Raw genomic sequence first — 12,461 nt, 5'->3', positions numbered from 1 at the left:
GATACTGCCTCGGAAACCCAAGGAGGGGTCGCTATGAGTCGGGGCCGACTCGACGGCACATAACAACAACAACAACATATGGAACTTAAATCTTTTTTTATTTTTTTTAGAAGGCAAACTCAGTTCTTCTTTTCATATGAAATTAAATATATAGGAGACTTGGTGGGAAGGGGGAAATTAAAAAAGAAAAAAAAGAAGTCTAAGCCCACCTCTGCTCATACTAATATATACTATTTAGCAGTTATTTTTGAGAGAGTGATTTATTTACACTGACAGCTTGTTACTTATAGTAGCTGCTGCCAGCTTCTGAAGTAATCTGATAATGTCAAAATGTGAAGAGAAGCTATAGGCTTTGCCTTGACTGACTTGCTATAAATCATGTACATTGCTGGTGTCTATATAAGGATGCTAGGGTTGATACTGATGGAAATACAAATCAAATACAACACATGGTAACCCAATTTTAGAGCTAGAGATTTTGGATTAAGCCTATTGGATTCATATTTTTAAGTGAAACAGAGCAGACATACCAGGTTGTGTTTTGAAACTTCAAAACTGTCTGATATACTAACTTCAAGGACAACAACTGCCTTTGAAATGGAAGTACAAAGAGATGGAGTCATTATGTATTTTTGTGTCTTTATTTATTCAACACACACTAATGAGCACCTATTGTATATCATTCAGGGGAAGGCATGACATGGTTTTATCTATCTATCTGTAAATTTGTATAAGCTCCATGAGGGTAGAACTTTGTTTTGTTTACCACTCTATACTCAGTACTTAAAATTGTATTTGGCTCTCAGTGTTCAGTAAGTGTTTGCTGAGTGAATAAATCAGAAGCCCAGAGTTTGATTGTTAGAACTGTCAAAAACAACAAGGTTACTCCCCAGCCAGAAAGAGCCATTCCAAGCCTGGACTCTTTGAGGCCTTTCTGTAGACTTTTGGTAAAGAGAACACTTTTCAATCTGCAGTGTAATTATTGGTTTATTTGTTGGCCTCTTCAACTACAGCATAAACTCTAATAGGGCAGAGGTCATGTCTTATTAACCTTCAACTTCCCAGGACCTGGCACATGAGTGGTACTGAATAATTTTTGGTAGTCCTGGTATGACCTATGTATGACCTACGTGTTTCTTTAAAATTAATTACCTGTATCTCTGTGCTTTTACCTGTGCTTGAAGACATTGAAAAAAATCTGAAGTATATGCATTAAATGTTAACAGTGTTCATCTTGCTGAGTGTTATAGGAGATGATATTTATACCATTCCTTTCCTTAATCTTTATTTAACAATTTTTCTGCAGTACTTTAGTATTATTAGTGAAATCCAATAGTGGTAAAGGAGAAATTATTTATGTTTTTTAATTTTTTTCCTAACACATGAAAAGATGAAGTTGTGAGATTTATTTATGAGTTGGTTCAAGCAAAATGCATCAGAGGAGTTTGCTGAATAATAAAATCTTTTAGTAAAGGGAGAACCTACTCTAATATGTGACTAGTATAAATCTGGATACTTAACTATCAGATTTGCTCAAAAGGAAGTGTGGCTATGTTTGGAAAGGAAGCCTTAGATGCTATGGAATACTGAATCATGGAGAAGAGCACTAGAACCATGGTGAGGCTCCCCGCTAGTGTTTACAGACTCTTTGGCAAGAATACAAATGGAAAATCCCACCTACTGTATGTCTAAATATTTAAACTTATAAATCAAACTAAAAATATTAAATAAAATATGGTTGATCTTATCTTGACAAATATACTTTCTTATTTTATTTTATTTTATTTTATTGTGGTTTGGGTGAAGATTTACAGAGCAAATTCACTTTCCATACAGCAGTTCATGTACACTTTGTCTCATGACATTGAACACAGTTTACCACAATGCAAAAGCTCCCCTCCCACCTCCTCCCCACAGTTACCTCTTCCCAGTGTCCATCCCTCCATGGGCTCCTGTCCCCTGAGCTGTCTCCCTGTGCATAAGCAGCCCTTCTTTCTCCCATGATTGTTCTCTCCAAGGAGTGTATCTACTTGAGGTAAATGTTCAACTCATATGCCTGTCTTTTGTTTGGCTGGAAACCACAGGTGTGGGTTCGATTCCAGACCCGAAGGGCAGCTAGGGTCCACAGTCTCAGTGCTTCCACCTGGCTTTATTGGACCAGCAAACCTGGTCCCCCCCTTTTTTTCCTCCATTGATTTTGAGTTTTGTTCCACATTGTTTTCCCTCTCTGTTAAGGATCTCCTACATAGATCCCCTTTCAAGTGGATGACAGTGGTAGCCGGGCACCATCTAGTTCTTCTGGTCTCATAGTCATATAGGCTGCAGATGGGATGGTGTACCAGTTGCTAGGACTAATTGTTTCCATGAATTTTGGTTTTCTTTATTCTTCTTTGTTCTGCATGAAGAGAGACCCATCATTGCATCTAGATGGCAGCTTGCTAGCTTTTAAGATCCCAGTCGCTACTCGCCAAGGTAGGAGGTGGAGCAATGTTTTGTGTAGTAAGTTATGCCAATTGAGCTTGATGACCCCTGTGACTATGGTCCCAAGCCCACAGGTTCAACTACTCGGTCTCTTCGGGTAGCTGACTGTGACCAAGCAGGGACCACAACCTTGCCCCTTGTCAGCTCTACTATACACTTGGGAATTCTGATCATTCACATAAACTTGTAGGACCATTTGAAAAATACGCTTTCATTAATAATTTGGAAATCCAGATTTCAATTTAGAATTCTTTTTGAGATTCTAAGCTGGAATTTATGGTATCATGAGGAGTATCTACATTGGTTCTTGGCCTACCCATTGCTCTTCCTATCCCTGTCTCCGTTTGTATTGTCAGATGTCAGGGACTTCTTTCATATATGTCTGGATGTCACAGCCTGCACATCCAGAGTGCATGTCCACCCTCAGCTGTATAATAAACAACCATTCTTGGGCCTAGGATTGCACATGCTGGTTTACTTTTTATGGGGTGGACAAGGGATATGCAGTCCTTGCAAGTGGGCCCTGGGCCACATAGGCAGAGAATCCCACAGTTCTATATACCCAAAATGGGTCTTAGAAGGTAAAGAGCATGCCCTGGTATTCCCCTGGGTGCTGAGAACTTCTTATCCTATGAGGAGGACTATAGTCCAAGCAGATTTAGAGCAGGACCAGAGAAAGGATCTCCTCACTCAGGCCTGAGAGCAGTACTGCCATTGATAAAGAAATGCGCTGGAAAATTAATGCTTGCTTTATGGTTCTCAATTTAAGCTTAAGCCCCATGCTTCCTGAATTACAGTCACAAAGGTCACCTTAGATTTGGACCAGTGTTCATGCTAATCCAGTGGTCTCAGATTTCATTGTGTAAGAATCTCTTGCAAGTGGATTAAATTAAAGTAAATACCTGGGCTGCTTTATGATGAACTACCTGTGCCCTACATGTCATTCCAACAGCCATGCTCAGGCCACCACTAAATTTCCAACTTCATAGAGAACATCATGGAAGATGCCTAGTATAGTGGTAAGCTCTTCTTAAATTGTAGCCACCGTTATTACTATTACTGTTACTACTCATTTTTAGAGTACTGTTACTACTCATGTCTTACCTTTCAAGAAAGACTAGCTAGAATGTGTGATTGTTTGCTGTTTGAGAACTAGGAAGGGGTTTGTGTGATTCATATTTGTCCCTGTCATTTGTTGTGTTTATCTGTCAACATCACGTAGGCTGTTCCCATTCTATAAACATGTTTTTCTTAACATCTTGGCTTAACTTCATGAGCAAGCTCTGCTGACCTTTGCATTTCAATATCACAATTTGACTTTCTTTTCCCATACAGGGTGGGGAAAAAAAATCCTACTGGCCTGTGATTGAAGCAGAATGAGGAATCCTGTGTTACTTTTTTCCCTTGAAGTTTGGGAAAACTTCCTTTTGCTGGAAAGGAAAGGTAGAGAAGTTCTTTCCTCAGGAGTTCGTAGAGAGGAGGGAAGCAGTTTTCACTCATGAAACAGGCTCATCTTTTAGTGAGTTTTTGAGTAAGATAAGAGGGAGCAAGGAAGATAAAGATGTCAGGAATAACCATGGCTCTCTGCCTAACATTGTGTGTGTGGTTCCAAAAGCGGGGGATGGATCACTCACTCAGGGCTGAAATGAATCACAGAAATAGACTTTCATTAATGGTATTCTACATGGAAATAGAGGGAGAAATTTTCTTCAAGAAGAATTCTCAAACTCTGTTCCCTCAAGATTCTTGCCTTTGTTTGGGCCTTACCTAGCTCCTTGCAGTGTCTGAAAGGTGTGAGGAAGATTGTTCATGGATTTGCATGTTAGTTGAGGATAGTGAGACAGATGGCTCCGTTTTTATCTGTTGCCATTTAACTGCCTAGTCTTAGTGTATCCTGTCATCGTCTCTTCTTCCCCTTGCTTCAAGTGTTGTATTTGGTTTGCCAAGATGATATGAACTTGGAGGAGTAAGAAAAATTTTAAAAATAATAGAGCTGAGAGACAAAAAGGGAAAATATCCATTGCTTACTAGGAGAGAAAATGAGATCACCTGCATGGGGGCAGAGAGAACAACAACCTAAGCTTCCTTGGGGTGAGGAAGCAGAGTGGTCAACTCCTGAGTTGGCCCACCATGCTGTTTGGTTTCTGTAGTGGAGTGAAAGGTCTTAAGATTCAGGAGAGTTGGACTTTAGTCCTGGAAATAACACTTCTTTTCCATGTCTGTTTCCTCATTATTTACACTAGAAGATCTTTAATTACCTTTCAGCTTTAAGAATTTGTAACTCCTAAGGCCTTAATTATGGTTCAGTGGTAGACTTCCATGCCAGAGACCTAGGTTTGATTTCTGACCAATGAACTTCATGTGTAGTCACCACCTGGCTATCAGTGGAGGCTTGTATGTTGCTATGCTGCTGGACAGGTTTCAGCAGAACGTCCTGAAAAAGATGGACTAGGAAGAAAGGCCTGGTGATCTACTTCTGAAAATCAGGCATTGGGGATGGCACAGGACCAGGCAGCATTTTTGTTCCATTGTGCATGGGGTCACCATGAGTTGGAGGCCAACTCAACAGTAGCTAATAGCACAGCAACAACAAGGGTCTTAATTATACCAAATATATAAAGAATTACCTACCACTCTAAAATTAAACGTGTGAGTTACCATTGATTCATTCAGTTATTCATTTACTTAGCTAATAATTATTGAGTACCTACTCTCTCCTAGGCACAATGATAGCTGCTGGGGACACTGAGGTGAAGAGGATCAATAGGTACCTCCCATCCAACAGGGAAGCCTATCCACTCATTGGGTGCCATGCCAAGCACAGCAAGCTATGGTATGAGAAAATAGGATGGAGAGGGTGTTTGGTATTGGGGAAGAAATTTAAAAGTTTAAAAATACTTACCAAGCATTTTTTTCCCCACTCCTTCTTTTAAGTCTGCTCAAATGTTACCTTCTCACAGAGGTCCACCCTGATCACTCAATTTAATATCACTCTTCTTTGCAGTTCCTGACCCTATTACACTGCTCTGCTTTTTCTTCTTCTCTTACTGCTTATCAAGAAACTCTGATGGTGTAGTGGTTAAGGCATTTGGCTACTATCTAAAAGGTCAGTGATTCAAACCCACCAGCCACTTGGCAAGAAAGATGAGGTAGTCTGCTTCTGTAAAGATTTACAGCCTTGGAAAACCTATGAGGCAGTTCTACTCTGCCCTGTAAGGTCACTATGTCTTGGAATTGACTTGATGGCAGTGAATACCACTTACTGCTTTCTGACATAGATGTAATTACTTATTTATTAGAACAACTGTGGATTATCTGCCACCCTCCTGCAGGAATAACCACTGTACAAGAGCAGAAAGCTTTGTCTTTGTTCTTCAGTGTATCCCAAGTGCCTGAAACAGCAGTAGGCCCTCAATAAATATTTGTTGAATGGATTAATAATAGCTATATGACTAGGGAATGCAATAGAGTATTATAATGATGTTGGAAAAAACTTGGTATATTATTCAGTAAGTCATTAGTCTGGAGGAATTGATAACATTAATCTACTGATGTTGTGAAAGTCTTGTTTTTGAGGGATGTTGATGTATAGTGGGCACAATGAAAAGTATTTTCATTGGTAAAGTGTAGCAGACCAGAGGATAATCCAACATCTAGTTTTGCTCAGAGAAGGCATCAAATGCTTGGTAATTGGTGAGGTTGGGTTGAGCAGTCAGAATTTTTTATATTATTTTTTTTATGCCTCTGGGGTAAAACAGACAGACAAACAACAACTCCAGCACAACACCCAAACCCAAATATAAACTCATGGATTAATACTAACTTATATTCTCCATGGTGATTGCTATAATGTGCTGTGTGTCGCCTCCAGGTTAGCTGTGCTTAGAGTGGTTGCAGTTTGCTTCTGTATTCTGCTATCATACAAGGCTCTGGGCTCTGTTTTAATGGTCAAAAACTTATATTCACATTACCCCAAAGCACACTTTTCAGACTGTTGAAACAAAGTGTTTCTTTTCCAGCCTTGGGCTAGAGTGACCCTGTTTTACTCATCACCAGTCAATAGACAACAGAAGACACTACATACCACCCTCTCACTAGTCTACCTCTCAGTCCATTAAAAGTATCATATCCTAACTCCTTGTACCTACAGATGTGTGTGTCGGACACAGAATGCCTGACACGTGCCTCTAGTTGTAAACATCTCTTACCTCTGTGTATTAGAAAATGCTTGTATTTTAAGCATGGACTTTTTTGTGTTTATGTCAGGGATTTGGGGAGGTAGGCAGAAGGCAAGAAAATGGGAGTAGGGTGGGGCCAAGGGTAATTCTAAAGAACTGAATGAATACATCGTCTTCCTCTCTAAACTCTCCTCCTTGTTTAGTAAATGAAGGCACATGAAAGCAGAACATTTGGCACTTTGCACCACTATTGTGGTGTAAAATTATAGTTAGGAATATTGTGTAAAAACCATAATAGTTTGCAGTTATAGCTATGGTGAGAACAGCAGGCAAGACTATAAGCTTTAATTTATGTTGTGCTTTGGACATTTTTCAGAAACTATTTACCCATTACCTCTTAGGTCAGTGGCCTAATAATGCAACAAAGCACTTTTTGAAATTGCAGATAATTTTCAGTGCTCAGATCTCTGTGTAGTATTGATGGGGAGGGTGGTTGATTAGGACCTTGGGAATTGTGCTTGATGGGAACAATCTGGAAGGAGTGAAAAATTATTAAACACACACAGCGGGAGATGGAGGATTTACCATTGTCGTGCGGTGCTATTAATTCTCATTGCTCGGTACAGCGGCTTGATTGCATACTGTGAATACTGTTTATTGGAGAATGGGTACAATTTTGCTGCAGTTGTTGTAATGTAATACTAAATGCTAATTAGGCTTCTAACAATAATTAGAACCTCTTGCCAGACTTAGAAACACTCAATTGAATTTACAGAAACAAAGACCTTTAAGCTATGCCAGCAGTAGTGTTGACTTCAAGATGATTTTCACATTTTAGTTACAGAATTGTAACACACACACATATTTTTATAGTTGTGCATAATGAGTTCATTTATGTTCTTGATAGGATTATTTTCAAAATGAGATAAAGCCACCTCCTCCTCCATCAGATGAAGAAAACCTACAAATACAGGTCTAAACAGAAATGTACCTTTATTGCTATTGCAAATAGCAACTGTTATGCAACTGACAGGGTAGGGATGGTAGGGCTAGGATGGGAGCTTGGCTGAATGCACAAGGTTTTCCTTCAACCCTATATTGTTTTCCTTCTTATGGACATGTACATACACATAGATACACATGCACACACACGAGGACCACTCAGATATGTCCTGATTGCCAGAATTGATTCATTGGAGCAACCTTTTAATTTGCTTTCCTAAAACTTAGCCACCGTCCAAAGTAAAACCAATCGAAACCAAACCAAACCCACAGAGTCCTGAGGAGTAATCTCTTCTTTGGTGCTTTGCTTTGTCTAACCTTTCTAATACACCAGAATGGGGAAACTCTCGGCAATGTAAGGTATATGTCAATGTAAGGTGTATGTTTAGCAGTGAGAAATAATTAGCTGAGAATTCCCCTGGCATTCCTGGGCTTTGTGGTTTAACCCCATCACTTCAGGGCAAGAGTGTTGGTCCATCCCAGGAATGTGGCTCTGGGTATCTCCAGGAGGTCAGGAGGGCCCAACATGTTTCTTGGCACTGAGGCATGTTTTAGCACCGTGATCTGGGTTTGCCTGGCATCAGTTAAGCAAGCAAGGCCTTTGTTGTTTGGGGGACTCAACACTTTATTTAATTTCCTCATCCTGTTTTGTTTTTAAACCCAGAGGTACAAAGACCTAAGCAAACTGCATTGACCCTCCTTTCGTGGATAAATTGCAATACAATTGTGAATGCCCACCCCACTTTTTTTTTTTTTTTTTCATTTAAAAACTCAGCCTAAGTTGATGATAATAATTAGCTGCTTGACTGACATGATGTATCATGTTACCCCTTTGTCTGGAGTCATCATTGTCATAGAAATATAATCCTGAGCTCTGTCCCGAGACAGTGTTAAAGCAACTTACGCATTGTTGCTGCACTGGTGCCAGATTTTAGGGCTAAGTGAGTTTTTGCAGGTTTTACCGGTTACTGGGAAACAGGTTTATGAAGGATACGCTGGAAGCTCAGTTTTGCTTCAGCTTCTGGCATGAGGCAAAGCTGTGCTCAGCAGAGCACTGATTTCCTCATTTCTCTCTGGTTTTGGGTAGAGTGGTCATTTTTATAAGCAGTTAAGAAAGGATGCCCATAGAGACTTCTACTTTTGTGTCCTCATTAGTGTTTCATCAAATCCAACCTCTTTTGTTCAGCCAAGTGCCTCCCTATCAAAAGTATCTTTATTATTATTATCTCTGCTCTTACTTACCTCTACCCTTTTATTTTGTTTTTAGCCTTCTCAGCTTGAGTATCCTCCTTGCCAAATTGTTCCGCCTGTTGACGAGGCCTTCTCATGGGTGGCTTATCCCATATCAAAGCTTCCCTTATAAGTTACCCATTGAAGTTTCTTCCTAGAAATACTTCATACTTTCACTATGCCATACATTGATTTGAAAAAGACCTCTTCCTCCTGACTTCACTTTTGGACTCCCTTTAACATGTATGAGTTTGGTGATTAGATCAGATTCTCTCCTCTCCCAGATTCTTAAACACTGGTGATGGGGTCTAATTGTTTAACTGGGAGAAGATCAATTGTTTATAGAGATCTCCTAATTTCACACTAAATCTTAATACTCAGGGCAGAGGAAGATATCAATAAGTAATCAATGACCCCAAGTCCTTGACTCGTGTAGCCAGTTTCCTTCATGGCTGAGAGTGCTGTGTGAGGTGCTTTAGGTCTGGAATGTGTCCTAATGGGGTTAAAGTAAGTTCCGTGACTCAAGGCAAGCTCTGTGCATTTGCTTGTCTTGCAGTTTATATGAAGTATGCCACTGAAATTTCTATAGGTACTGCGGGAGCATTTTTACTTTGCGTTTTAGTAAATATACTTGATTGCCAGAGGTGCACACGTTGTGGTTTTTTTTTTCTTTTCTGAGGAGACAGTTTTTCTCATGCTGGTCTGCTGAGAGGCTGTGAAAGATGAGGCCCGAGTGAGTCAAATGCTTTCTTTCTATTTTCTGGTTACATTTTTCTTGTTCACAAGTCAGTGGCACCTGCAAATGGAAGACTTGCTGAGGTAGCACCTGGCTGATTAGCAACTTTTACTTGGTCCCACTCACACGCTGACCATTAAATTACCTCCTATCATGTCTGGGCTGTGAGGCTGCCACCGAGAGGCAGACAGAGGTCAATTCAATATGGCTGACATGTTCTGTGTTTTCCCACAGCATGTCACATGTAACCAGTGCAGCGACTTTGACAAAGTACCACAGGGTGACCTGGTAGTCTTGGGTCAGAATGAGAGAAATTGGTGTTGTACTGAGATGTATGTTAATACATATATTATTTATATGGGCATTAGTGAATGCTATTGTTGCCTCAGCACAAACCCAGGCCTTGGGATTGGCCTTGGGGTTTTCACAAGCTTACTTTATCATATTTCTTCCCACCCCCTCCTTGCTCATGAATAATTAAAAACTTAAATTACTTGCCATGTACAAAATTCATATGCTGGGGAAAATAGCTACATGAAAATTAATTTTCTGTTCTGTGAGACTGACGGGAAATCAATTAATCTTGATGTATTATTTTATGCAGAACAGGGTGCAAGAACCTGCAGAGAGAATGGCTACAGCTGTTCTTGTTGGTCGGGCCATATATTATCGTTGGCGGGTTTGACAGCTTCTGAAGGAAATGGCTGAGGGGTATCAGGCAGGTGAATCAACTGTAAAAATTTATTGGAGGATACAAACTGTTTCCAGGGGACTGATATAAAACTCACACTTGAGAACTGAAGTATTGAATGTTTTTGTGACTGAACCAGCTTGTTGTCAATATTTATAGCTTTTCTCTTTGTTACATGTCCTATTTGTTTGATTAACTAGTCAGATGTTAGTGTCTGTCGGTAATTTATCTGTTGTGCCTTCTGTAGCATTTTTGATACATAAAGATTTACCACTAGATAAATAAGGCAGCTCACACAATGCAATATGCTAAATAAAATGACAGAGCTGTTTACAGCATGTTACAAGTTTTATAACTCATGAGGTAGATCAGTAACTTTTGTTTACTGGTGTCACTGTTAGTTGAAACATGTCTCAATGTATTAAATACTATGGGGGTAAACAAGGCTCTCTTAAATAAGCAGAGATTATAATCAACACACCCTCATGGTAAATCATTTAAGAGGCTCTATAAAAACATTTATGTACAGCCATACATAATGCATACATTTCTGAAATAAAATAAAATAAATGCATGCTTTTAGAATAGGCTGTAGTTACGTTCCTTTCGCATGCCGTCGACATCCATTTCCCCTGTAGATGATGGAGGTGCGGTGTTCAGACAAATGCTGACACAGACAAACAGGAGCCCAGTGCTGGCGCCGAGGGGTGGTGGCCTGGGAGATGACTTCTGTTGTTGGTTGGGTGGGGAGTGGCTGCAGGGAAGGCACACGTGTGTGATGCTGTGAGTAGATGTGGAATGGTGGTGGGGCTGAGTGGCCGTGGCACTCTATTTCAGTTCATCATTCTCTCCAGCTGCAGGGTAAATGCTGAGAGTGACTTTACACGGCCTTGTGGGAGCCCTGGGTGATGTGTGGATTAAGGGAGACCCCAGAAGAATGACTGGAGAGAATTCTTTACCAATAGCCCTCTGTGACCACCTGCCTTTTACTTACCATTAGGTACAAAATGGTGCTGAGAAGTAGTAGGGTCATTGGCCTCCCAAGAAATTGGCAGAGCACTCAAGCTCTCATATCCTGACAAGAAGCAGAGTATTTTTCAGGTGCCTGGGTGTGTGTGCTCCAGATATCAGACTCACTGAATTTCGCTAAGAATCCAAAGTTCTTTTGGTCAGTTCTTTTGGTCAGTGCAGAAAGCAGTGCTCAGTAAATAGCACTGAGATAGATGTCATGATTTGTTATTCAATTAGCAATAATTCATAAATGACTCTTTCATTAATAGCACCTAATAGGGAGGGCATTATGACATTTTATCACCTTTCCCAACAGAAGTATAGAATGAAAATCTGGATTTTGAGAGGCAGAATAAGAGTAACTCACAATTTTAGTACTTTCTACTCTTTCAGAAGCCTGCCATTAATATACATACAGAATTAATATATGTTTATTAATCAGGATAAACACATATTAAAGTATATTTATTAATTTACAAGAGGAACTTCTCTTATTTAGGAGTTTGGGATTTTATTAGTTTTCTATTGCTATGTAACAAATTACTACAAATTAGCAGTTTAATAAATACCCATTTATTATCTCATGGTTCTGTAAGCCTGGGTGGGCTCAACTGGGAATTCTGCTTAGGGTTCTATAAGGCTAGAGCCAAGATTCAGCTGAGGTATGTTTTCATCCGGGGAAGAATTAACTTTCAGCTTCTTCAGGTTGTTGGCAGAATTCACTTCCTCATGGTTGTAGGACTGAGGTCTCTGTTTTCTTGCTGGCTGTTGGCTGGGAATCACTCTCAGCTTCTAGAGGATGCTTTCCTTTCCATGTGACTCTCCCTGTTTTCAAGCCAGCAGTGGGTTATCACCCTCATGTTGAATCTTCCCTTATGCTTTGAATCTCTCTGTCTTCCCCTTCAGCTACCAGCCAGAGAAAATCTGTGCTTTTTAAAAAGACTCACGTGACCAGGTGGGAGTTCTGGTAGCATAGTGCCTAAGGCACTTGACTGCTAACCAGAAGGCTGGCGGTTCAAACCCACCAGCCACTCCTCAGAAGGAAGGTTGGGTAATCTACTTCCATAGTGATAATGCCTCAGAAACCCAAGGAGGGGTCACTATGAGTCAAGGCCAACTCAACAGCACGTAC

Source organism: Orycteropus afer, unplaced genomic scaffold, assembly GCF_000298275.1.
Source record: "Orycteropus afer afer isolate SDZICR_OR568_19922 unplaced genomic scaffold, OryAfe1.0 scaffold00752, whole genome shotgun sequence".
Classification (NCBI taxonomy): Eukaryota; Metazoa; Chordata; class Mammalia; order Tubulidentata; family Orycteropodidae; genus Orycteropus; species Orycteropus afer.
The sequence above is the reverse complement of the archived record's forward strand: the minus strand, read 5'-3'. Positions refer to the sequence as shown.